The sequence below is a fragment of the Tursiops truncatus genome, chromosome 4 (genome assembly GCF_011762595.2).
Source record: "Tursiops truncatus isolate mTurTru1 chromosome 4, mTurTru1.mat.Y, whole genome shotgun sequence".
In the NCBI taxonomy this organism is placed as follows: Eukaryota; Metazoa; Chordata; class Mammalia; order Artiodactyla; family Delphinidae; genus Tursiops; species Tursiops truncatus.
Window position 1 is genome coordinate 23392725 of NC_047037.1, and position 27868 is coordinate 23420592.

The 27868-nt window shown below is 39.1% G+C and overlaps 1 long non-coding RNA gene across 1 annotated transcript in view; it reads right to left on the bottom strand.

Annotated features, from left to right (window-relative positions):
• LOC109549842 (uncharacterized) overlaps positions 1-27868 on the bottom strand; it is a 298308-nt gene extending 270440 nt beyond the window's left edge. Inside the window, exon 1 of the long non-coding RNA XR_002176206.3 lies at positions 27756-27868. This is a non-coding gene — a long non-coding RNA (uncharacterized lncRNA). The remainder of the gene's footprint in view (positions 1-27755) is intronic.

Sequence of the window (27868 nt, forward strand, 5' to 3'; positions counted from 1 at the left end):
TGGTCTACCAATAAAAATTAAATGTATGGAAAATAGTCACCAAAATGTAAAGCACTATCATCATGAGTGATTTTTTCTTCTTTATTTCTTTCTTCATGAGTGATTTTTTCTTCTTTATTTCTTTTTGATATTTGTTCAAATCTTTACCAATGAACATGCATTACCAAAAAATAAAACCTTATCTACAAAGATAAATCTCACTTCTTTAACAACATGAAGGTAGAATTTTATAATCTCTAGGAACCCATCCAAGGATATCATTTATAGTTCAAATTGGAGCCTTCAGAAAAACACACTCTGTTGAATTCTGCTTCAATGAGTAAGACAAATGCTCACATACACCAAAAAAACCTAACAAGGAATATTTTAATACTGCATTTAGCCTTTTGGAAGTATGGAGAGTGGGAAGAGGACCAAGTGTTCCTTTAAATCTTTTTTTTTAATTGAAGTAATATTATAACATGATATTAGTTTCATGTGCACGATGTTATTTTTTACTTCTGTATATACTACAGCATATTCAAAATCAAAAATTTAGTTTCCATCATCACCATACAGTAGACCCCCTTTACCCATTTCACTCTCCCCCTCCTTACCCTCTGGTAACCACTACTCTATTCTCTGTATCTATATGTTTGTTTGTTTGTTTGTTTGTTTACATCTTAATTGGAGTATAATTGCATTACAATGGTGTGTTAGTTTCTGCTTTATAACAAAGTGCATCAGTTTCTGTGTTTGGTTTGGTTTGTTCATTCATTTTTTTGTTTGTTTGGGTTTTTTTAATATTCAACATATGCATGAAATCATATGATATTTATATTTCTCCATCTGACTTATTTCATTTAGCATGATACCCTCAAGGTCCATCCATGTTTTCACACATGGCAAGATTTCATCTTTTTTATGGCTGAGTAGTATTCCAGTGTGTGTGTGTGTGTGTGTGTGTGTGTGTGTGTGTACCACATCTTTATCCATTCATCCATCGATGGGCACTTAGATTTTTTCCATATCCTGGCTACTGGAAATAATGCTGCAATGAATATATCTTTTCCAATTAGTGTTTTTGTATTCTTTGCATAAATACCCAGAAGCTGAATAGCTGGAACATATGGTAGTTCTATTCTTAATTTTTCAAGGAATCCCCATACTGTTTCCCATGCTGACTGCACCAATTTACATTCCTACCAACAGTGAGCATTCCCTTTTCTCCATATCCTTGCCAACGCTTGTTAATTCAGGTGTGAGGTGATATCTCACAGTTTGATTTGTATTTTCCTAATAATTAGTAATGTTGAACACCTTTGCATGTAGCTGCTGGCCATCTGTATGTCCTTCTTGAAAATTTTCTATTCAACAACTCTGCTCATTTTTTAATCAGGTTGTTTGGTTTTTGTTGCCGTTGAGTTATATATTTATATATTTTGAATATTAACTCCTATTGAAAATATGATTTGCAAATATCTTCTTCCATTCAGTAGAAGGGCTTTCATTTTGTTGATGGCTTCCTTTGCTGTGCAGAAGCTTTTGAGTTTGATGTAGTCCATTTTTTAATTTTAATTTTTGTTTCCCTTACCTGATGAAACTTATCCAGAAAGATATTGCTAAGACCAATGTCAAAGAGCATACTGCCAAAGTTTTCTTCTAGGAGTTTTATGGTTTCAGGCAGGTCTTACATTCAATTCCTTAATCCATTTTGGGTTGATGTTTGTGCGTGGTGTGGGATAGTGGTCTAGTTTCATTTTTTTGCCTGTGGCTGTCCAGTTTTTCCAACACTATTTATCAAAAAAACTTTTTTTTTTTTTTGGCTGCACTTTGTGGCCTATGGGATCTTACTTTCCCAACCACGGTTCGCACCCGTGCCCCCTGCAGTGGAAGCACGGAGTCTTAAGCACTGGACTTCTGGGGAAGTCCCCAAGATTCTTTTCTCCATTGTATTTTCTCTGGTCCTTTATCATAAATTAATTGTCCATATATGTGTGTTTATTTCTGGGCTCTCAATTTTGTTCCATTGATCTACGTATCTGTTTTTGTGCCAACACTATGCTGTTTTGATTACTATAGCTTTGTAATATAGTTTGAAATCAGGGATTGTGATACCTCTAGCTTTGTTCTTTTTGATCAGGATGGCTTTGGCTATTCAGAGTCTTTTGTGGTGCCATATAAATTTTAGAATTTTTTTGTTCTATTTCTGTGAAAAATGTTGTTGGGATTTTGACAGGGATTTGCACTGAATCTCTAGATTGTTTTAGGTAATACGGACATTTTAACAATGTTAACTCTTCCAATCCATGAGCATGGGATATCTTTCCATTTCTTTGAGTCTTCTTCAATTTCTTTCAATAATGTCTTATAGTTTGCAGTGTACAGGTCTTTTACCTCCTTGGTTAAATTTATTTCTAAGTATTTTTTATTTTTGTTGAGATTATAAATGGAATTGTTTTCTTAATTCCTCTCTGTGTTAGCTCACTTTAATGTATAGCAATGCAACAGATCTTTGTATATTGATTTTGTACCTTGCAATTTACTGTATTTGTTATTTCTAATAGTTTTTTGGTGGCGTCTTTAGAGTTTTTTATTTGCAAAATCATGCCATCCACAGACAGTGACAATTTCACTTCTTCTTTTTCAATTTGGATGCCTTTTATTTCTTTTTCTTGCCTAATTGCTCTGGCTAGGGCTTCCAATACTATGTTGAATAAGAGTGGTGAGAGTGGGCATACTTATCTTTTTCCTGATTTCAAAGGGACAGCTTTCAGCTTTTCACCATTAAGTATTATGTTACCTCTGGGTTTGTCATATATGGCCTTTATTATGTTTCTTCTATACTCACTTGAGTATGAGCTAAAGGCTCATGTTTTTATTATATAGACAATATAAACACACTGGCAACAAATTAATCATTCATCCTAAACCAACTTATTTCTCAAAAACATGAGATTAAAAAATAAAGTAAGAAAATAGATTATATAAATGTCCATAAAACATTTAATTCTGCTTTTCCTTGTTAACAACAAAAATTCTCTGTTGATTTTGATAAATAAAATGTGTGCTACTTAAGTTATGTGCCTTCATCATAAAAGCATATTTGAACTATGATACCTATGCTATCCCCATTTCATAAATGAAGAAAGGGAGGCTCAGAAACATTATAAAGCAAACTAACATGAATTTAGGAGTCCACTGTTTAGTATTATTTGAAGTTTCTAAGGACTTGACATTCACTTGGTCATTCAATAAATATCTAATGGGACCCTCCCAGGAATCACACACTGGGTTAGGTGCGCAGGACACACTCTAATTGGGAAGGCAACCATCAATGAGTAAGTAAAAAACAGAATGGAACGTCCCAGCTTGAAGTACAGCGAGGGAGCTGTGGGGGTAAACAAAGGGCCTGCAACACAGGTGAGCGGGGGCAGAGGAAGCCTTCCTATTGGTGATGCATAAAATAAGACTGGGCTACAGGGGGCTGAGGAAGAGCAAGACAAGAGAAAGGTTTAAAAAAAAAAAAAACCTGAAGCAAGAGAGAGCATGGGGCCTTGGTCAAAAGATTGGTGTCCTCAAAGGCAAATGGAAAATGGACATTTGAAACCAAAGAGGTAAATTTGACAGGATTCGGATCTTGAAGCTCCTTTTAGACCACATGAGGGGACCTGTGTCTTTGGTTAAAAACCAGAGAACCATTGAAGGATTTTAAGCAGAGATTGCTGTAATGGAATCTGAGTTTCAGCAAGGTCATCCTGACTATGGTCTAGAAAATGGATTGGACAGGACAAGCCTGGAAGCAGAGTGCATGACTGGGAAGCATTTTAAGTAATTCTAGTTCGGTAAACTAGGACAGTGGCAGTAAGGTGGAGAAAATTGAACAGTTTGAGAGAAAGACAAGAGAATCAAGAGAATGTCCACAGGTCAGAGGATGGGAACTACAGTCAAGGACATCCCTCCAATGGCTCTGGGCTCACCTGCCTGGCTTAGGAGCCTGGCTTCATGATTTACTATTGGGTGACCTTGAGGACCTTCCCCAACTTCTTTCACAATAGTTTCCTCATGTAACAAATAGAGATAAAAGTAGTACTTACCTGATAGATTGTTGTGAGGTTATCAGTTCCATTAAGGCCTAACACATAGTAATCTCCCAATAAATATTAGCTATTAGGTTGCAAATGATATTAAGCAGGATTAGGACTGAAAGTATCCATTAACTTATTGACTTTGGGTAAAATAACTCTATCATTGGAGGGCAAAGACTGATGTCATCTTGCAGTGACTTAAGGAGTAAAAGAGATAAAGAAGGAGTGATGGCGAGTGTGGATAAGTCTTGGAAGAAGGAGGAATACGAGGCAAAATAAGGACTTTTAAAACCAAAAATTTTAAGATGATATCTGTGTATAATTAAGTGCTGATAGGAAATAGAAAAATAGAAAGGGTGACATTGAAGTTTCAGGAGAGAAAGGGCATATGTGATGGTACAAGTCCCATAGGAAGGAGAGCAAAATTGAGCTCCAGAGCACAGCTGGAGGAATGAGCCACAGAGGAAAGAGAAGAACACTCTTTCAAATTCGGAAAGACTAGCTATACTGTTTTTCAGACAAACTGTTTACATATGGGCAATCAACAGAACATTTTTGTTCAATCTTATCACAGAAAAGAGGACACTAACATACATGGCACATATGACTCAAGATAAAAAATCACATAATGTGAGCAAAGTGAATGAAGCAGGACTGTAGTTTCTTTTAAGCCCCTCATTGCCAGACTGTACCCTGGTCCTCTGGATGTCACTGACACAGCCACATTAGGTCACTGTTCAAAGAGTCCTTGTGAGGTCAAGACGAGGGGACAATGACGGACTATTGAGCAGCCAGGAGGATTCAGCAGCAATTTAGCAAATGATGCCAGACCAAGAAATAATATTCATGTGTCCAGAAATTAAACTCAGAGAGCAAGGCTTTATAATATAAAGAGAACAAAGGATATATTTAGATGCAGTGAAAGGCTAGGACAAGAACCAAGGTGGGAATTCTTGCATGAAATATTTACCAGTATGGAATATTTAAGTTTCTATAATTGCCAAAAAAATATTCTCCCAGGCTCTGTTACAAAGCCAAAGCCCTTAGGAAGCCCAGGCTCACAATGCCTTCCAGGGTCAGCATTCTATCAAGGAAGATATTAATTGAAACTCAGGCATGATCACTTGCAAGGCTGTTGGTAATACAGTAATGAAAGAGCCACTGGTATGCAATTGATTTTTAAGACGACAGTAAACATATGTCAAACCTCACAGTCTTATGCATGACTATTTCTGATTCCTCTGTAAGGCAACATATTAGAAACCTACTTGAGTAAGTCTAATTTATATTTTGCAGAAATTTTTCTAATGAATCACACTCTGAAATATGAGGAAAATGTAAAAATATCCTTTAAAATTATAGTAAAGCACAAAGATAATAACAGTGCTTGAATTTTAAAAGATCAAAGAGATAGCTCATTAGAATAACAGGAGTATTATAGATAATTTTTTTTCTAAATATTAGGTACTTTTAACTGTAAACCAGTTTGGAAGTCAAGTTAATGATATGCTTCCTGAATTATTTAGGAATGAAAACTACTGATATCTGCAAACTCTTTTGAAATGCATCAAAAATATTAGATGCTTTGTCGATGGATAGAAGGATGGATAAATGAGATACGTAATAAAGCAAAAGTAGAAAATGTAGCAAAATGTTAATGCTAGAAACTAGGTGATAGATATATGATTGCTAACTTTATAATTTTTCAACTTTTCTGCATGTTTTAAAATTTCGTACTAAGATGTTGTAAAAAGTACTTTTATAACTAACCACTTTACTCAGGTTCTTGGTTTCATCAGCTACCATCCTCTCGAGGGCCTTGTTTCATCAATTATGAAGTACTTTTGGTCTATCTTATACCACTTTCTCATTTTCTCCCTACTGGTTCTTAACTTGATTTCAACACTTTGAATAGGTTGTGTGCGTGTGTTTTGTAAAAACAGAAATGTATTCCAATTAGTCTTATAGAAGAAAGGTTTGGACTACTCACCATTTGCAAGTTACAAAGACCTAACTCAATCTGACTCAAGCAAAATGGAGAATTCCTCACTTAACTCAAAAGTCTCGCTACAGAGGTGGGGAATCTGGAAGCCTCAGGCAAAACTGGATCCAGAAGCTCAAATTATGCTGTCAGGAATCTACTTTTTTCTCTCTCTCTGCCTTTCTTTTACTATGTTGGTGTCTTTTCAGCCACTGTAAAATTATTTGAGAAGCCGTTATATGAGAGGTAGGGTCACAATACTGTTAGACATATTCCTTATAAAAACCTCTCTTATTCTGGAAAATCCCACCCTTGAATCTTTGTCTCCTTCTGGCTCTCACCTTATTACTTGCCACGTATTTTGGAAGCTCCATCTATACTCATTTCCTTCTTCCTCACCTCAAACCCCCTCCATGGTTCTCTGCGACCTGGATTCGGCTGCCATGGCTTCGCTGAAACTGCTTTTACAAAAGTAACCAATGGCTTCCATATTGAGGAAACCAGGGGAGACCGTCAGTCCTCTCACTGGTCCTCTGGGCAATATCTGACCCTATTGACCATGCACTTCTTTTCTTACTTTGGATTCTCTCAGTCGCAGACAAGAACTTGGGTTCAAGAAGTTTATTTGGAAGATGATCTCCAGAAACACAATTGAGGAAGTATCAATAGAAAAAAAGTGAGACGGGGAGGAGAGAGATGCTAACAGAAAGGCATTCATTTAAAAAGGCCATTATCAGCTTCATTTTCACCTGGACTGTGACAGCAGTCCCCTAATGGGTCACCTTGCCTGGGTTTTGCTTTTCTAAATCCATCTCAACATGCATTCAAGGAAATTTACCCAAACGGACACCCCTCCCTTTTCAGCTTTCCAGATCCCTACCAGATAAAATCCAGCTGCTTAGCATTCGGCACAAGGCCTCTCAACACTTCACTGTTATTTGCCTTTCTTATCGCTTCTTGCTCTGGTCTCCATCTGTAGTTTTGGACTCTAGGACTCAGCTACTATGGGACTCCCAATAAGACAGGCTCCTTCACAGCCTCTTGTTTTTGCCTCTGCCTAGAGCACACCTCCCACTCTCTGTGCCTAAAATGCCTTATGCATCCTCCATGACTGGATCAGGCAGCCTTGCTCCACGACATCCCAGTGCATTTTGGGCAAACCTTTACATTGGCACCGTGTATTATTATATCAACATAGTCTGTTCCCTTTTTCCATCTCCCATAATAGACCATAAGAACCTCAAGGGTAAAGGCCATTTACTATTCAGTAGGCACTTAATAAATATTGAACTGAGCTGTAAAAATACTAGTAGTACCATTCCTGACATCTCTCGACTTAAGCATATAAAATTGATTATAATTTATTGGGGGACATGAAATTACAAGCACTGTTTACTGAGGGAGTGAGGAAGAACTCAGCAAGGAGGTCTGCTTTACTCTAGTATGTTGGAGCTAGCCAAGCGCCCACGGCATAAATTGCTGGAGCTGGTGAAAGGGAGAGGCCAACAACCCCACTCTGTGCTCCTTGGCACTCTCCTTGGTGCATTTGCTAGGGTTTCCAAGATCTGGATTTGGCTTCAGCCCCTAGGCTGAAAATTTACTTTTATTAATAGGTAGAGAGAATTTAAGCTGCTGTTTATCCTACCTACTTTAACTAGATGTAAACTTCTACCACAAAAACGGGTGACCCGATCTTACTTTCTTGAGATTCTCAAAACAGTCTGTTAATACAGAACTTTTTGTCAACATTCATTATTCATTCATTCATTGAACTAATATTTTGTTTCATTTTAGTTAATTTTTTGAAAAAATATAACATGAACATGGTATGAATACTAAATGGTAAAAAAAATATATAGATCAGTGCTATACAAAACATCGCTCTGCAAAGATGGAAATATTCTATTTCTGTGTTATCCAATATTGTAGCCACTATCCACATGACACTATGAAGCCTTGAAATGTGGCTAGTACAAATGAGGAACCGAATATTTTATATTTTAATTAAGTTAAATGTAAATAGCCACATGTGACTAGTGGACAACGTATTAGTGTAAAATAGATAGTAAAACCTCTCTTTCCCAATGTTTCCCCTCAGCCGCCAAGTTCCTCTCCTCAAAGGAATCCATTATTATCAGATTTTTGAACATATTTCCAGTGATACTCTCCACATTTACAAACACATATAGATGTGAATGTGCACAAATAGCAGCATAGAAAGTTACACAAACCACTTGGAATTCTGGGTTTTCCCGTTAGATATTTTACTAACATTTCCACATCCGAATATAGGATTGCCTCATATAGGAGTACTGTACAGTATTCCTTTTTGTGACTTTTTGTGCCATAGCTAGTTCTCTTTTCATGGACATTTTACTTGTTTTAATATTTTTCTGTGAAGACAATTTATAATAAATGTTTCACACGGCCCCAAGGCCATCCGCATATTCCATGATTCACTAGAAGGACTCTCAGCTCTCAGAATATGGTGGTTCTCACAACCAAGGTTTATTACAGCAAAAGGCTCAGCAAGGGAAAAAGACACAAGCAGAGTCTGGAGAAATCCATGCATAGGCTTCCTATGTTTTCTTCCTCCTGCGAGGGGACACACAGAGTGTGTTCTTTCCTTCAGCAGCAAAAAATGTAGTAACATGCATGCAGTGTTTCTGCCCAGAGAAACCCATTAGACACTCAGTACAAGATTTTCACTGGGGACTGATCACATACGTACCCCCTGCCTAGGCACTACCAAAATTCCAAATTTCTAGAAGGAAGGCAGTTGATTAATGTCCCAAGTGGGTATAACAGCCTTATCACTTAGAAAAAGTTTTGCATCCGTGCAGGTAACTATTTACCAGCTGGGTTCTCAGATGCCAACCAAGGGCCACCTTGTAAGCAAGTCCTTCTAAGACAGCAGCCTCAGGCTTGCTATGTTAATTCTTTTCTGCACCATGAATATCTTTTCACGTACCTGAATTTTCGGATGTGCAAGTATATCTGTAGGATAAATGCCTAGATGTAGAAACGCTGCATCAAAGAGCATAAATAACATTTCTAATCCTGATAGATACTGCTGAGCTGTACCAATCTACACTTGCACCGCCAGTGTATGTGAGTGTTTCCCTAAATCCCCACAAACACAGTGAAACAAATATTTTTAAAAATTTACTATGTACAAGGCAATATTCTAGGCACTGGCCATAGAGTGTTAAACAAGGCAAAGGGTTCCTGCTTATATTCTGTTTGAAGGAAGGCAGGGAAAAAATAAGTAAATAAGTGAACAAAAAAGTTTAAAATAATGATAAATCATAAGAAGAAAGTAGAATAAGATCACATAATATATGGGGGCAAAGAGGACTATTTTGGATTCGATAGTCAAGGAAGTTCTCTCTGATCAAATGATCTTTGAGATGAGATCTGAATTACAAGGAGACAACTACCCCAAGACCGGAGGCACAGGCCTACTAGATAGACTTAATGGAACCATCCATAGGCCTCAAGGCCCAAACAGAAGGAAGGTCACTATGGCCAGAACACAGTGCTGGACCAAGGGGGAGAATATCTCAAGCTCAAGCCAGAGAAGACAGCTGGGGCTTTCTATGTCAATGCAAGAAGTTTGGGTTTCATGCTGAGTGTTGGAGAAGGCAGTCTCATGCATATGCATGCTGTCTTCAACCCCCTCTCAGCCACATAAGAATGGGCCATGAACTTGCAGACCTGCCTTACCAATAGCAAGAGTCCTCACAACCTCACAGCTCTCGATGGGCTTATGACCTTATGTGAGAATATCTTTCCCTGTTTCAGACTCAGTCATGTACTGCTTTGTTCTGCTTGGGTGTCATATGACACCCAGTCAGCCCCACTACTATATCTGTTACCCGCAGGGGGAGGACACGGTCCTTCCTCTGTAGCACAAGAAGGGTGCGTGCAGGCCAATTGCCCTGCATGAGCTGCTAGGAGGAACCTGCTGGCCATGGGGGTATGACACTCATCACTGAAGCTGATCTTGCTCTGTCTCCCCTCTAAGTGAGTAAAGCGTTGTTTCATCCAGTGCCTGACAGTGTTGTTTTTCTTGGACTCTGCTACCAAGATGCCAAGGCAGAAGTGCGACAGATACCACTTGCTCAAAAAATGCAATGTGAAACTTTTGGAAGATTTTAAGTAGGAGACAAGAGTGATCAGTTGACAACTGTGTAAAGAGTTTTGAGAAAAATATAAGAAAAAGAAGAAAAATTTGGAAATTATAAGGTGAGAGATGATGGTGATGAAACTACAGGTGTAGCAGTAGGGACAGAAGAAGTGAAGCCAACAAGAGTTGCTGAGAGTTTGGATGTGTATATACTGGGGACTGAAACCAACATAATCTCTGTCCCTCTGTTAAAGAATCCTGGAACAGGCATAATTTCTTTTCTCCATGTTAAATAGTAATGAGAACAAGCATAAGGTAACAGCTAACTGCTTGAGGAAATACTAGCTTCTTAAAGACAAGACTATAGAACCAACTAAATAGCTTACTCGTTAAGACTAACAGCTTCAGGGTGGGGGGATGGTGGTGGGATGAATTGGGAAATTGGGACATATATACACTAATATGTATAAATATGACATATATACACATATGTATAAAATAGATAACTAATAAAAACCTGCTATATAAAAAAATAAAATAAAATACAAAAAAAAGACTAACAGCTTCAAAACTATAGCCTTGACATAGCTACCAAACCAAAATTATGTTATAAACTCTATCTAATCTCAACCAGTTTCTTGCCTTAGAAGATTCACCTTAAAAGTTACTCAGCCCACGCCCTAAAATCCTGTGAATATCCTCCCTGACTTCAGAGACATTGCTAAAATGTCAAGGTGATCTTCTTATTCACTACAGAGATCTAATAAACTCAGCTGTGCTTGATCAGCAGTTTTTTTTTTTCACGTTTTCTTGTAGTGTTAAAGGTTCAGAATATGTTGGGAGAAAGGGAGAAAGAAGCAAAGAGAGTCTCATGGAAGATCACTATCGTATCCCTATTACTGTAAGGTTTTCAGAATCTCAGTGTGAGATCCCAGTAGAATGAGTCCTAGATTAAAATTCAAAATGCTTAGTCTATGGCAAACCCATCGACTTAAACCTCTCAGTGCCTCAAGCTCTTTTTTCTATGAAATCATGTAAAAATAAAAAATTAAATTCTCATCCACCTTCAAAAAGTGTGAAATTATATATGTAAAACACTGAGTATATTGAGGGGAAAACTGAACTTTATGAAGGAAAGGAACTGTATTATTTTCTTTCTTTCTTTCTTTTTTTAAAGTTATACTTTTTGTTTATAACTTTATTTACTTATTTATTTATTTTTGGCTGCGTTGGGTCTTCGCTGCTGCATGTGGGCTTTCACTACTTGCAGTGAGAGGGGGCTACTCTTCGTTGCGGTGCGCAGGCTTATCATTGCAGTGGCTTCTCTTGTTGCAGAACACGGGCTCTAGGTGCACAGGCTTCAGTAGTTGTGGCTCATGGACCCTAGGCACGCCGGCTCAGTAGTTGTGGCGCACAGGCTTAGTTGCTCCACAGCATGTGGGACCTTCTCGGACCAGAGCTTGAACCTGTGTCCCCCGCATTAGCAGGCAGATTCTTAACCACTGTGCCACCAGGGAAGTCCCAGAACTGTATTATTTTCTGATTGGAGTGGAACTTTTAATCACATTCAACCAACTCTCCCTTTGAAATATAAGATGAGATTTTCTGATTCCTCAGGAAGTGCCTTGAAACCAATTATGTTTTACAAGAATTTAGATTCTATCAAAATAGGTGACAGAACTAGCATCTGGGTGTTAATTTTCTTTCAAATGGTAGGAAACAGATTATAATCCCAGAGGCAGCAGGGCCTTAAAAACAGACATAATCCTAAATTATACAGAATAATGGTACATAAAACAAGGAGCAAAAGTATCGGCAGCTAGCCATACAACACTTTATTCCAGTTATGCAAATTCAATTTTAAAATATTACTTTTTCCAAATGAACCCATGCTTGTTATTACAGACACATTAAAGTTTTGCTGACTTTGAAATGCAAAAGAAATCTTTGTTCAAAAGGGGAGGAAATAGCTATACTTCTCTCTTGGTTTGAATTTTCTTTTTCAGTATTTCTCATCAACTATTTGTAATTTCCTTATACATTGCATGGACCAGGTGCTACACAAAACAGTATAAACCGTTTCAATGAAAACACGATAGTTGCTCAGAAAATGAGAGCCTATAAACAGTATGTTGTGGTATATCATCTTGCAACATCTAAATATAGGGCAGGGTCAACTCCTGTAGGTCACTAAATAGAACTGCTGGCAAATCCAGATAATTACTTTTTGTATTTTTCCCCCAAACATTTGCACCACCTGTCTTCATGTCTGACCTGTCCAGTCATTTCAAGCAGTTCACAAAGAGAAGAAGGAAAAAAACCTGGCAAGCCCATATGCCAAACTAAATCATGTCCAGGAGACCAAATGCCTTCTGAATCCAAGAAATGGCTATTTATAGACCTGTAATTAGTGATTAAAACCCCAGGGAGTATTTTGTTTTCCTTTTAACCTTAAACTCCTCTTAGCTTCCATGTATTCTCATACTAAATGTGATGCTGCACAGCTCTGCCATTTACTGGGAAACAACCTAGTAATTATTGTGAGAAATGTGCTCTTCACAGTACGTCTAGTTTGCCTCATGTTTTTAGTGGCCAATTATTCTTTAAAATAAGATCAAAGCCTAATTTTTCATGGTCAACCATCAGGAAACTCAGTAATGTAGAAATTCGGAGATACATTAAAAATGAAAAGCAACTTTTCATTAGTAGGGATATTTCTGATATCTTTAAGCTGAAAGAGAGATTTAAGAAATGGGTGTTCAAGTAGGAAAAACAGAGCCAAGCTCACTATATTCCCATAGATTTAATAACTGAGGAGTGAGTAATGTTAGATTAAAAGTGTTTATCTATCATCAATTGTTCTGAATATTAATGAGTGAAGGCCTATATATTTGCTTAATTAAAATTTGCCCAGGGACTTCCCTGGTGGCGCAGTGGTTAAGAATCTGCCTGCCAACACAGAGGACACGGGTTCGAGCTCTGGTCCGGGAAGATCCCACATGCCGTGGAGCAACTAAGCCTGTGCGCCACAACTACTGAGCCGGCATGCCTAGAGCCCATGCTCCGCCACAAGGGAAGTCACTGAAATGAGAAGCCTTCACCACAACGAAGAGCAGTCACCACTCACCACAACTAGAAAAAGCCTGTGCACAGTAAAGAAGAACCAATGTGGCCAAAAATATATAAATTTAAAAAAAATTTTGCCCAATATAAACAGACACCTCACTTCTAGCATTGAAAAACAAAGATCAGAAAACAAACAAACAAATAAAAAAATGATTAAAGATGCCATGCAAAGAATTCCAAATAATTTATGTAGATACTCTGTCCTCAAGGGGGAACACCATACCCATTGCTTAAGTATGGGCTGCACATAGTAACTTCTTCCAAAGAGCACAGTATTTTCCAGGAACAAGGGGGAACAAGAGAGTAACTTTAAAGTCGAGAAACTTGACAAACACCACCTCAGCCAGGGGATCACAGTCAGTATCAACGGTGTAACTCATGTTGATAGTATTACCCTTGATATGATGTGATGAGAATGGTACTTCAGCTCTGGATATTACTCCTCCGAACACATAATCACAGTCTAATGAGAAACACACTAGCCAAATTCCACTAGAGGGGCATCCTACAAAACACCTGAGCAGTATTCCTCAAAACCATTAAGGTCATCAAAAACAACGGAAGTCTAAGAAACTGTCACAACCAAGAGGACCCTAAGGAGACATGACTACTAAGTGTAATATGGTACCCTGGATGGATTCCTGGAACAGAAAAAAGACATGAAGTAAAAACGAAGGAAATCTGAACAAAATATGGACTTTAGTTAATAAAATATCAATGTTGGTTCATGAATTATAAAGAATACACCATATTAATATGTTAATAATAGGGAAAACTGCGGGGTATGGGGGTACTTTCTGAACCATTTTCTCAATTTTTCTATAAATCTAAAAACTGTTATAAAAGATAAAATATATTTTTTAAAAAATAATAATACATGCGAGCACATCTAGTACCCAGATCTTGGTTTCTAGCACCAAAGACTCCTTGGAGAAGTGGCTGATCCTTGGACTAGGGCAGGAAATAAAACCTGGAGCATGAAAGGAAGAAAGTGCTCAAAAATAAATAAATAAATAAAAATAATGAGTATATGTCAAAAGGATATATGAGCTAACTAAAAGACCTCCTAATGGCCAAAGCTGAAAAAAATTAATCATTTAGCTTTTGCCACTGACAAAGGGGAAAGGAAACTAATATTGACTGTAGGCTGTTTATGAACCAGGCACTATGTTAAATGCTGAGCATTCATGCTGCATTTAATCTGAGGTACCACTCCGCGAGGTAGATGTGATTATCGCAACTTTACAAACGAGGAAGCTATAGGTCAACAAGTTATGTAACCTTGCCCAAGGTCACACAGGTTTCAAAAACAAAACCAAGAGAGCAAGCAGCCCCGCCTCCCATGGGGACACGGCCTGAGGAGAAGGGGCGGGAGCTCTGAGACTAGGGTGGTGCCAAAGAATTGGCCTAATAGATGTGCCATTAAAACAGAGCTTCGGGGAGGAGCTTCAAGATGGCGGAAGAGTAAGACACGGAGATCACCTTCCTCTCCAGAAATACATCAGAAATATATCTACCTGTGGAACAGCTCTTACAGAACAGCTACTGAATGCTGGCAGAAGACCTTAGACCTCCCAAAAGGCAAGAAACTCCCCACGTACCTAGGTAGGGCAAAAGAAAAAAGAAAAAACAGACAAAAGAATAGGGACGGGACCACACCAGTGGGAGGGAGCTGTGAAGGAGAAAAGGTTTCCACACACTAGGAAGCCTCTTCGCGGGCGGAGACTGCGGATGGCGGAGGGGGAAGCTTCGGCGCCGCGGAGGAGACCACAGCAACAGGGGTGCGGAGGGCAAAGCGGAGAGATTCCCGCACAGAGGGTTAGGGCCGACCAGCACTCACCAGCCCGAGAGGCTTATCTGCTCACCCGCCGGGTCGGGTGGGGCTGAGAGCTGAGGCTCGGGCTTCAGAGGTCGGATCCCAGGGAGAGGAGTTGGGCTGGCTGTGTGAACACAGCCTGAAGGGGGCTAGTGTGCCACGGCTAGCCGGGAGGGAGTCCGGGAAAAAGTCTGGAGCTGCCAAAGAGGCAAGAGACTTTTCCTTATCTCTGTGTTTCCTGGTGCGCAAGGAGAGGGGATTAAGAGCACCGCTTAAAGGAACTCCAGGGACAGGCACGAGCTGCGGATATCAGCGCGGACCCCAGAGACAGGCATGAGACACTAAGGCTGCTGGTGCGTCACCAAGAAGCCTGTGTGCGAGCACAGGTCACTATCCACACCTCCCCTCCTGGAAGCCTGTGCAGCCTGCCACTGCCAGGGTCCCAGGATCCAGGGACAACTTCCCCGGGAGAACGCACGGCACGCCTCAGGCTGATGCAACGTCACACCGGCCTCTGTCGCCACAGGCTCGCCCCACACTCCGTACCCCTCCCTCCCCCCGGCCTGAGTGATCCAGAGCCCCTGAATCAGCGGCTCCTTTAACCCCGTCCTGTCTGAGCGAAGAACAGATGCCCTCAGGTGACCTACACGCAGAGGCAGCTTCATCCAAAGCTGAACCCTGGGAGCTGTGCAAACAAAGAAGAGAAAGGGAAATCTCTCCCAGCAGCCTCAGGAGCAGCGGATTAAAACTCCACATTGAACTTGATGTACCCTGCATCCGTGGAATACCTGAATAGACAAGGAATCATCCCAAATTGAGGAGGTTGACTTTGGGAGCAATGATATATGTATTTCTTTCCCTTTTCTACTTTTTGAAAGACTGTATGTGTATGCTTCTGTGTGTGATTTTACCTGTATAGCTTTGCTTTTACCATTTGTCCTAGTGTTCTGTCTGTCCATTTTTTGTTTTATATTTTTATTTTTAAAATTTTTTCTTAATTATATTTTATTTTTTATTTTAATAACTTAATTTTATCTTCGTTCTTTTTCCTTTTTTTCTCCCTTTTATTCTAGGCCGTATGGATGATAGGCTCTTGGTGCACCAGCCAGGCGCCACGGCTGTGCCTCTCAGGTGGGAGACCAAGTTCAGAACACTGCTCCACAAGACACCTCCCAGCTCCATGTAATATCAAATGGCGAAAATCTCCCAGAGATCTCCACCTCAACGCCAAGACCCAGCTTCACTCAACGACCAACAAGCTACAGTGCTAGACACCTTATGCCAAACAACTACCAAGACAGGAACACAATATCCATTAGCAGAGAGGTTTCCTAAAATCATAATAAGGTGACAGACACCCCAAAACACACCACCAGACGTGGACCTGCCCACCAGAAAGACAAGATCCAGCCTCATGCACCAGAACACAGGCACTAGTTCCCTCCCCCAGGAAGCCTACACAACCCACTGAACCAACCTTAGCCACTGGGGACAGACACAAAAAACAATGGGAACAACGAACCTGCAGTCTGCGAAAAGGAGACCCCAAACACCGTAAATTCAGCAAAATGAGAAGAAAGAGAAATATGCAGCAGATGAAGGAGCAAGGTAAAAACCCACCAGACTTAACAAATGAAGAGGAAATAAGCAGTCTACCTGAAAAAGAATTCAGAATAATGATAGTAAAGATGATCCAAAATCATAGAGAAAATGCAAGGAATGCTTAACAAGGACCTAGAAGAACTAAAGAGAAAACAAACAGTGATGAACAACACAATAAATGAAATTAAAAATTCTTTAGAAGGGATCAATAGCAGAATAACTGAGGCAGAAGAACGGATAAGTGACCTGAAAGATAAAATAGTGGAAATAACTACTGCAGAGAAGAATAAAGAAAAAACAATGAAAAGAATGGAGGACAGTCTTACAGACCTCTGGAACAACATTAAACATACCAATGTTCAAATTATAGGGGTCCCAGAAGAAGAAGAGAAAAACAAAGGGACTGAGAAAATATTTGAAGAGACTATAGTTGAAAACTTCCCTAATATGGGAAACAAAATAGTTAATCAAGTCCAGGAAGCACAGAGAGGCCCATACAGGATAAATCCAAGGAGAAACATGCCAAGCCACATATTAATCAAACTGTCAAAAATTAAATACAAAGAAAAAATATTAAAAGCAGCAAGGGAAAAAAAACAAATAACACACAAGGGAATCCACATAAGGTTAATAGCTGATTTTTCAGCAGAAACTCTGCAAGCAAGAAGGGAGTGCCAGGACATATTTAAAGTGATGAAGGAGAAAAATCTACAACCAAGATTACTCTACCCAGCAAGGATCTCATTCAGATTTGATGGACAAATTAAAACATTTACACACATGCAAAAGCTAACAGAATTCAGCACCACCAAACCAGCTTTACAGCAAATGCTAAAGGAACTTCTCTAGGCAACACAAGAGAAGGAAAACACCTACAATAACAAACCCAAAACAATTAAGAAAATGGTATTAGAAACATACATATTGATAATCACCTTAAATGTAAATGGACTAAATGCTCCCACCAAAAGACACAGATTGGCTGAATGGATACAAAAACAAGACCCGTATATATGCTGTCTACAAGAGACCCACTTCAGACCTAGAGACATACAGACTGAAAGAAGGGGATGGAAAAAGATATTCCATGCAAATGGAATTCAAAAGAAAGCTGGAGCAGCAATACTCATATCAGACAAAATGGACTTTAAAATAGACTATTACAAGAGACAAAGAAGGACACTACATAATGATCAAGGGATTGATCCAAGAAGAATATATAACAATTGTAAATATTTATGCACCCAACATAGGAGCACCTCAATACACGAGGCAAATACTAAAAGCCATGAAAGGGGAAATCGACAGTAACACAATCATAGTAGGGGACTTTAACACCCCACTTTCACCAATGCACAGATCATCCAAAATGAAAATAAATAAGGAAACACAAGCTTTAAATGATGATACATTAAACAAGATGGACTTAATTGATATTTATAGGACATTCCATCCAAAAACAGCAAAATACACTTTCTTTTCAACTGCTCATGGAACATTCTCCCGGATAGATCATACCTTGGGTCACAAATCAAGCCTTGGTAAATTTAAGAAAATTAAAATCGTATCAAGTACCTTTTCCAACCACAACACTATGAGACTAGATATCAATTACAGGTAAAAATCTGTAAAAAATACAAACACAAGGAGGCTAAATAATACACTACTTAATAACCAAGAGATCACTGAAGAAATCAAAGAGGAAATAAAAAAAATACCTAGAAACAAATGACAATGAAAACACGATGACCCGAAACCTATGGGATGCAGCAAAAGCAATTCTAAGAGGGAAGCTTATAGCAATACAAACCTAACTTAAGAAACGAGAAACATATCAAATAAACAATCTAACATTACACCTAAAGATATTAGAGAAAGAAGAACAAGAAAACCCCCAAAGTTAGCAGAAGGAAAGAAATTATAAAGATCAGATCAGAAATAAATGAAAAATAAATGAAGGAAATTATAGCAAACATTAATAAAACTAAAAGCTGGTTCTTTGAGAAGATAAACAAAATTCATAAACCATTAGCCAGACTCATCAAGAAAAAAAGGGAGAAGACTCAAATCAATAGAATTAGAAATGAAAAAGGAGAAGTAACAACTGACACTGCAGAAATACAAAAGATCAGGAGAGATTACTACAAGCAACTATGTGCCAATAAAATAGACAAACTGGAAGAAATAGACAAATACTTAGAAATGCACAAACTTCTGAGATGGAACCAGGAAGAAACAGAAAATATGAACAGACCAATCACAAGCACTGAAATTGAAACTGTGGTTAAAAATCTTCCAACAAACAAAAGCCCAGGACCAGATGGCTTCACAGGCGAATACTATCAAACATTTACAAAAGAGGTAACACCTATCCGTTGCAAACTCTTCCAAAATATACCAGAGGGAGGAACACTCCCAAACTCATTGTATAAGCCAACATCATCCTGATACCAAAACCAGACAAAGATGTCACAAAGAAAAGTACAGGCTAATATCACTGTTGAACACAGATGCAAAAATCCTCAACAAAATACTAGCAAACAGAACCCAACAGCACATTCAGAGGATCATATGCCATGATCAAGTGGAGTTTATCCCAGGAATGCAAGGATTCTTCAATATACACAAATCAATCAATGTGATACACCATATTAACAAATTGAAGGAGAAAGACTATATGATCATCTCAATCGATGCAGAGAAAGCTTTTGACAAAATTCAATACCCATTTATGATTAAAACCCTCCAGAAAGTAGGCATAGAGGGAAATTTCCTCAACATAATAAAGGCCATAAATGACAGACCCACAGCCAACATCGTCCTCAATGGTGAAAAACTGAAACAATTTCCACTAAGATCAGGAACAAGACAAGGTTGCCCACTCTCACCACTATTATTCAACATAGTTTTGGAAGTTTTAGCCACAGCAATCAGAGAAGAAAAAGAAATAAAAGGAATCCAAATTGGAAAAGAAGAAGTAAAGCTGTCACTGTTTGCAGATGACATAATACTATACATAGAGAATCCTAAAGATACTACCAGAAAACTATTAGAGCTAATAAATGAATTTTGTAAAGTAGCAGGATACAAAATTAATGCATAGAAATCTCTTGCATCCCTATACACTAATGATGAAAATTCTAAAAATGAAATTAAGAAAACACTCCCATTTACCATTGCAACAACAACAACAAAATATCTATGAATAACCCTACCTAAGGAGACAAAAGACCTGTATACAGAAAATTATAAGACACTGATGAAAGAAATGAAAGATGAAACAGATAGAGAAATATACCACGTTCCTGGATTAGAAGAATCAACATTGTGAAAATGACTCTACTACCCAAAGCAATCTACAGATTCAATGCAATCCCTCTCAAACTACCGCTGGCATTTTTCACAGAGCTAGAACAAAAAATTTCACAATTTGTATGGAAACACAAAAGACCCAGAATAGCCAAAGCAATCTTGAGAATGGAAAACGGAGCTGGAGGAATCAGGCTCCCTGACTTCAGACTATACTACAAAGCTACAGTAATCCAGACAGTATGGTATTGGCACAAAAACAGAAATATAGGTCAATGGAACAGGATAGAAAGTCCAGAGGTAAACCCACACACATATGGTCACCTTATCTTTGATAAAGGAGGCAAGACTATACAGTGCAGAAAAGACAGCCTCTTCAATAAGCAGTGCTGGGAAAACTGGACAGGTACATGTAAAAGTATGAAATTAGAACACTCCCTAACACCATATACAAAAATAAACTCAAAATGGATTAAAGACCTAAATGTAAGGCCAGACACTATCAAACCCTTAGAGGAAAACATAGGCAGAACATTCTATGACATACATCACAGCAAGATCCTTTTTGACCCACCTCCTAGAGAAATGGAAATAAAAACAAAAATAAACAATTGGGACCTAATGAAACTTAAAAGCTTTTGCACAGCAAAGGAAACCATAAACAAGGCAAAAAGACAACCTCAGACTGGGAGAAAATATTTGCAAATGAAGCAACTGACAAAGGATTAATCTCCAAAATTTACAAGCAGCTCATGCAGCTCAATATCAGAAAAACAAACAATCCAATCCAAAAATGGGCAGAAGACCTAAATAGACCTTTCTCCAAAGAAGAAATACAGATTGCCAGCAAACACATGAAAGAATGGTCAACATCATTAATCATTAGAGAAATGCAAATGAAAACTACAATGAGATATCATCTCACACCAGTCAGAATGGCCATCATCAAAAAATCTACAAACAGTAAATGCTGGAGAGGGTGTGGAGAAAAGGGAATCCCTTGCACTGTTGGTGAGAATGTAAATTGATACAGCCATTGTGGAGAACAGTATGGAGGTTCCTTAAAAAACTACAAATAGAACTACCATATGACCCAGCAATCCCACTACTGGGCATATACCCTGAGAAAACCAAAATTCAAAAAGAGTCATGTACCAAAATGTTCATTGCAGCTCTATTTACAATAGCCAGGACATGGAAGCAACCTAAGTGTCCATCAACAGATGAATGGATAAAGAAGATGTGGCACATATATACAATGGAATATTACTCAGACATAAAAAGAAACGAAATTGAGTTATTTGTAGTGAGGTGGATGGACCTAGAGTCTGTCATACAGAGTGAAGTCAGAAAGAGAAAGAGAAATACCGTATGCTAACACATATATATGGAATCTAAAAAAAAAAAAAGTCATGAAGAACCTAGGGGCAAGATGAGAATAAAGACACAGACCTACTAGGGAATGGACTTGAGGATATGGGGAGGGGGAAGGGTGAGCTGTGACAAAGTGAGAGAGTGGCATGGACATATATACACTACCAAATGTAAAATAGAGAGCTAGCGGGAAGCAGCCGCATAGCACAGGGAGATCAGCTCAGTGCTTTGTGACCACCTAGAGGGGTGGGAGGGAGGGAGACGCAAGAGGGAAGTGATATGGGAACATATGTATATGTATAACTGATTCACTTTGTTATAAAGCAGAAACTAACACACCATTGTAAAGCAATTATACTCCAATAAAGATGTTAGAAACAAACAAATCAAAACAAAACCAAGTGTTGAATCCTGTGGTTGCCCAGCTCCTGAGTTCATACTTTTTGCACTATCCAAATCTGCCTCTCATTCAAATTCAGCCTTCATCCGATCTTGAAGTTTAGTCCTAAATTACGTAAAGTTTTCTTGTGAATACCCATTAAAAATTTTTTAAAAATTGGATGGGGGAATGGAGCCTATAATTAGAATTTATTATTATTATTCCTTTAGTGACCATGATGTACGAATTACACACACACACACAAATACACACATGTGAAGCCAAGGAAATGATAAAGATATCTGTTTCAGGTACCCAGAGCTTAACCGTTCTTGGAACTTTAATTTGCATCCCAGAAGTGGCATCTAACACTTAGTCTGCCCGTTAAAAAGCAGAGTGTTTCTGCTTCTATTCTGCTTGCTTAGCCTCCAGGAGAACCAGTTTCTAGTACAAACTGATGAGCAAACGGCTAATAGAATCTCCATGTGACCTGATCAGAGGAAAGAACCCAACATACTTTGTAAGGTTGCTCCCATCAAGTTGCCACCCTGGAAAAGCCAAAAGGGATCTAGTTAAACAGAGCATCACTAGGGAATGCCCAGTAAAAGCAGTAACCAGCATAGCACACACACTGCCCATGTGGGGGTTACATCCCTCTCCACACATGTCTACTCCCACCTCCACCTCCTGTCCCCACCAGCCACATCACGTGGTGCTTATCATCATCATGGGTTGGCTTATCACCCAAAGGCCTCAGCGTCACACTGTCCCAGTGACTGGTCACTCCTATATTTAATTAATACTTTATTACATAGCTTTCGTTGAAGTTTGTTTCTTCCTTGTGGATAAGTAACCCACGTTGGTTGTTTGGGTCTATAGGAGCTTTATTTACATACTTTCTTCCTTCAGCCTCTTTACTTAGTGGTTCATTCCAACAACACTTTCAAATTCTAACTCGAACATTGTCTCAGGAATTGTGTAGCTTGGAAAGTTAAATCCTAGACGATGATCAGGTCTATGAGTTGTCTCAATGTACTTTTCTGACTTTGAGAATGTAACCTTTCAGACCCCTATTTTTCTTCCAAATTATACTCTTCATCATTATTCAATTAGTCACTTCTATGTGTAGGTAGTTTTCATTATATCTTTGTAAACAAACTTTTAAAATCTTCTTAGAATCCAGCCATGTTATTTCCTTATTTTCTTTGCATAAACAATCCCTAAGTCATTGAAGAATAGATTAAGAGGTTGAAAAATATCTGACACCAATATAGGTAGAAATAATCTTATTAAACTGAGAAGGCAGCCGAGGTCTTCCAAATTGGGCTTCCAGACTCTGGGAACGTTTTATGAGGCCACAGCTCAGATCCAAAAGGTTTGATGTACAGTAAACCAATTCGAGTTTCTGTGTCAAAGAAAAAAACCTGCCATCCAGTATGATTTGCTGGGGTAAGGGGTTGGGGGCTAGTATTAACTTTATTTAGTTAATCTAATCTTTATTAGATTACTAATCTTTCTGTAAAAAAATTTATGAGACTATTTTAAATAATTTATTTTTCTTTCTTAAAGAAAAAAATGTATGGCTAACTTCCAAATAAAATGTATATTTTGCCTGCCTTAAAGAAATTAACAACAATATGAGTGACAAAATTTTAAGCAGAGTTTGAAAAATATTATTTCTAATATTTTCCCACAGTTAACAGTCTGGGGACATATTCTCTTGTTAGATAACCAAGAAGCTAAGCCTGTACAACATTCTGGCAGTTTGCCTCTCTGGACAAGAGTGGGAAAAGCAAGTATTCAAATTCTGGGAAAAGCCGTCTCCTAGGAAACCCCCATGTTTACCCTTCTTCGGGGAAATTGTGTGAGGGCAGGACTCTCCATGTCTAGGCAGGTGACAGGCAGAAAGAGCTTTCAGAGAAGGGGTGTCCAAAACCCCTCCTCAGCGAATGCTTCAGGCAGGCACTAGCTTATTCGACTTCTTGTAATTAGATGTCTGTGTAACTGCCCAAAGACACATGCTACCACAAAGAATGAAATCTCTAGGAATTTAGCCCTTGGATTTAAAGGCTGGAAGGGAGAAACGGTCAAAAAGAGAGAGGGCATTGAGGAAAAGGCAGAACCAGTTGCAGAAAGAATGGAGCAAAGCTTCTCTCACCTAAAAAAAAAAATTAAAATCAAATTTTAGCACCCAGTGTTTCTAATTAAATTTGGATTATTTCAAAGACATTCCCTTTCCCATCACAAACTGTTTTAGAAAGGATTAAGCATGATGCTAAAGAAGAGATCTGGGGTTCCAAACCGTTGAACAAACAGCACCCTTTTAGTATAATAGGTCAAATACCAGCCTGGCTCCCAGTATAGAAAAACCTGGGAAATGTACATACTGGGTCTAACCATAGTTAACATTAGATTTTGTACAAATGAGGGTGGAAGAAATAGCCAAAATGCACCATAGATATAATTATATCCTTGAATCCCATTTAAGAGATCTGCTGTAAGCTCTTAGGGAACCAATCTAGAAGGATTAAAAAAAAAAAAAAGATTAAGATTCAGTCTTTTTTCTTCAAGGAGTGTGTTGTCTGGTAGAGTAATAAAGAAAGCCCATTCTATGATCAAAGCAGTAATGGGGGCTCAGGGAAGGATGAAGCCCATATAGCTAGGATTAAGAGTAGATGTTTTATTGATGAAGCATCTTTGAAATGAGCTATGAAGTAGGAAGAGCATTGAGTTTTGACAGGTAGGGATAGTGAGGAACAGTTCCAGGCAAAGGGGCAATGGCTAAAAATTAATAATAACAAATAATAGTGAGTTTTAAGTACATGGAATTGGCAATTTGTTTGGAGCAGTGGTTAACAAAGTGTGGTTCCTGAACCAGCAGTATCAGCATTATATAGAAACTTGTTAAAAATGTAAATTCTTCCAAAGAAGATATTCAAATGGCTGAGAAATACATGAAGAGGAGCTCAACATCACTAATCATCAGGGAAATGCAAATCAAAACCACAATGAGATAGTATCTCATAGCTGTTAGACTGGCTATTATCAAAAAGGCAAAGGATAACAAGTGTTGTCAAGGATGTGGAGAAAAAGGAATCCTTGTGCACTGTTGGTGGGAATAAAATTGGAGCAGCCACTGTGGAAAACAGTATGGAGGTTCCTCAAAAATTTAAAAATAGAACTACTATGTGATCCAACAATTCTACTTCTGGGTACATATCCAAAGGAAATGAAACCACTATCTCGACAAGATATCTGCACCCCCATGATCACTGCAGTATTATTTACATTAGCCAAGACATGGAAAAAACCTAAGAGTCCATTAACAGATGATTGGATAAAGAAAATGTGGTGTATACGTTTATAGTGGAATATCATTCAGCTATAAAAGAAAAGGAAATCCTGACCTTGTGACAACATGCATGGACCTTGAGGGCATTATGCTAAATGAAATAAGTCAGACAGAGAAAGACAAATTCTGCATGATCTGAATTATGTGTGGAACCTAAAAAAACCAAACTCACAGAAACAGAAAACAAACTCGTGGTTTCTACAGGCCAGGAGAGGGGGATGAGGGGTGCAGGGAGAAGGGATCACTGATTCTCCTCTGGTAATGGTTTATATTCCTACTTTCTTATTTTAACTCTCCTGTTTCATAAACATGTTACTTTTACAGGAAAATTAAAATTCTTTTTTTTTTCTATTTTTTTGTGGTACGCGGGCCTCTCACTGTTGTGGCCTCTCCCGTTGCGGAGCACAGGCTCCGGACGCACAGGCTCAGCGGCCATGGTGCACGGGCCCAGCCGCTCCGCGGCATGTGAGATCTTCCCAGACTGGGGTACGAACCCGTGTCCCCTGCATCGGCAGGCGGACTCTCAACCACTGCGCCACCAGGGAAGCCCTCAAATTCTTTTTTTGAGGTAGCTGGAATCAAACATGCACATAAATATTTCTAAGTTGGAAACAACAAATGGAAAGCTGATTATTTCATAGCAGATGGCATCATAATTAAGGGATGTTAGTTCTCAGAGACTAAAAGATTTTAGTTATTCTTAAAGTAACTTAATGTATATACTATAAAAATATGCAGGAATAAATATTGATATGAGCCAAAAGTATGGATACTCTGACATTCAGTGCCTAGCTGCAGTAATTTACCCAAATTTTCTGGGGTGGAAATCAATAAAAGTTTTCAGTGGTGACAAAGCACCCTTAGCTAGCAAGCTGATAACAGAAGAATATATTAACTACTTTAAGAATGTGTTACACTTAGAGAGATGAGGGCAATACATAGTAGGTTGAGGAGTTTTAGCTCTGGGCATGACAGGGCTCCCACTGATCCCACCTGGGACATTTGAGGATCTAAATAAATAATAATAGTGATGGAAAATAGCCCATTAAGTAAAATAGAAATCCATGAGTTCAAAACTACATAAATAAATAAATAGATGGAAAGTTTGATAAGAAAGAATATTTCAGAGTCTCAAATTACCTTTGCATAAATTACTTATAAACTGCAAGAAAAAAAGAATAATTTTATGGTAGAGAAGCCTAGCAGACACCACCTTAATCAAGTGATAAAACTGAAGATCATCAGACATAGTACAATTCAAAATCACATGCCTCCTGATAGGCATGTGAGAGTCCCTCAAAGATGCTTGAATCTTGGGCTTTCCTGGTGGCGCAGTGGTTGAGAGTCCGCCTGCCGATGCAGGGGACGCAGGTTCGTGCCCCGGTCCGGGAAGATCCCACATGCCGCGGAGCAGCTGGGCCCGTGAGCCATGGCCACTGAGCCTGCGCGTCCGGAGCCTGTGCTCCGCAACGGGAGAGGCCACAACAGTGAAAGACCCGCATACCGCAAAAAAAAAAAAAAAAAAAAAAAAAAAGATGCTTGAATCTCATCATTAAAAAAAAAAGGGCTTCCCTGGTGGCGCACTGGTTGAGAGTCCGCCTACCAATGCAGGGGACATGGGTTTGTGCCCCGGGTCCAGGAAGATCCCACATGCCGCGGAGTGGCTAGGCCTGTGAGCCATGGCTGCTGAGCCTGTGCATCCAGAGCCTGTGCTCCACAATGGGAGAGGCCACAACAGTGAGAGGCCTGCGTGCAGGAAAAAAAAAAAAAGACAAACCCAAACTGAGGGTGTTCTACAAAATAACTGATTATTAAAGGCATGAAACTCAAAGGAAGACCAAGAAACAGTTATTGACTGACAGAGACTAAAGAGACATGACAACTGAATGCAACATATGAGTCTGAACTGGATCCTTTTGCCCTAATTACATTATTAGGGCAACTGAAGAAATGTGAATGGGATCTCAGCTTTATTAATTTATTTATTTTTTTTAATTTTTTTGCAAAGCACAGTATTTTTATTTCTTGCAGATTTTCCTTTCTAATTGTGTCTAATATAGGCTAATATTAACATTGATCTTTTCTTTTGAGGGGAGGGATCTCAGCTTTAAATGTTAACAATACTTGGGGGATTAGGAACCAAGATGGCGGAGTAGAAGGATGGTCTCTCACTCCCTCTTGCGAGAACACCAGAATCACAACTAGCTGCTGCACAATCATCGACAGGAAGACACTGGAACTCACCAAAATAGAGACCCCACATCCAAAGAAAAGAAGAAGCCACAATAAGATGGGAGGAGGGGTGCAATCACAGTAAAATGAAATCCCATAACTGCTGGGTGGATGACTCACAGACTGGAGAAGACTTATACCGCAGACATCCACCCACTGGAGTGAAGGTTCTGAGCCCCACATCAGGTTTCCCAACCTGGGGGGCCGGCAACAGGAGGAGGAAATCCTAGAGAATCAGACTTTGAAGTCTAGTGGGATTTGATTGCAGGACTTCCACAGGACTGGGGGAAACAGAGATTTCACTGTTGGATGGCACACACAGAGTAGTGTGCGCATCAGGACCAAGGGGAAGGGGCATTGACCCCAGGGGAGACTGAACCAGACCTACCTGCTAGTGTTGGAGGGTCTCTTGCAGAGGCGGGGGGTGGCTGTGGCTCACCATGGGGACAAGGACACTGGCAGCAGAAGTTCTGGGAAGTACTCCTTGGTGTGAGCCCTCCC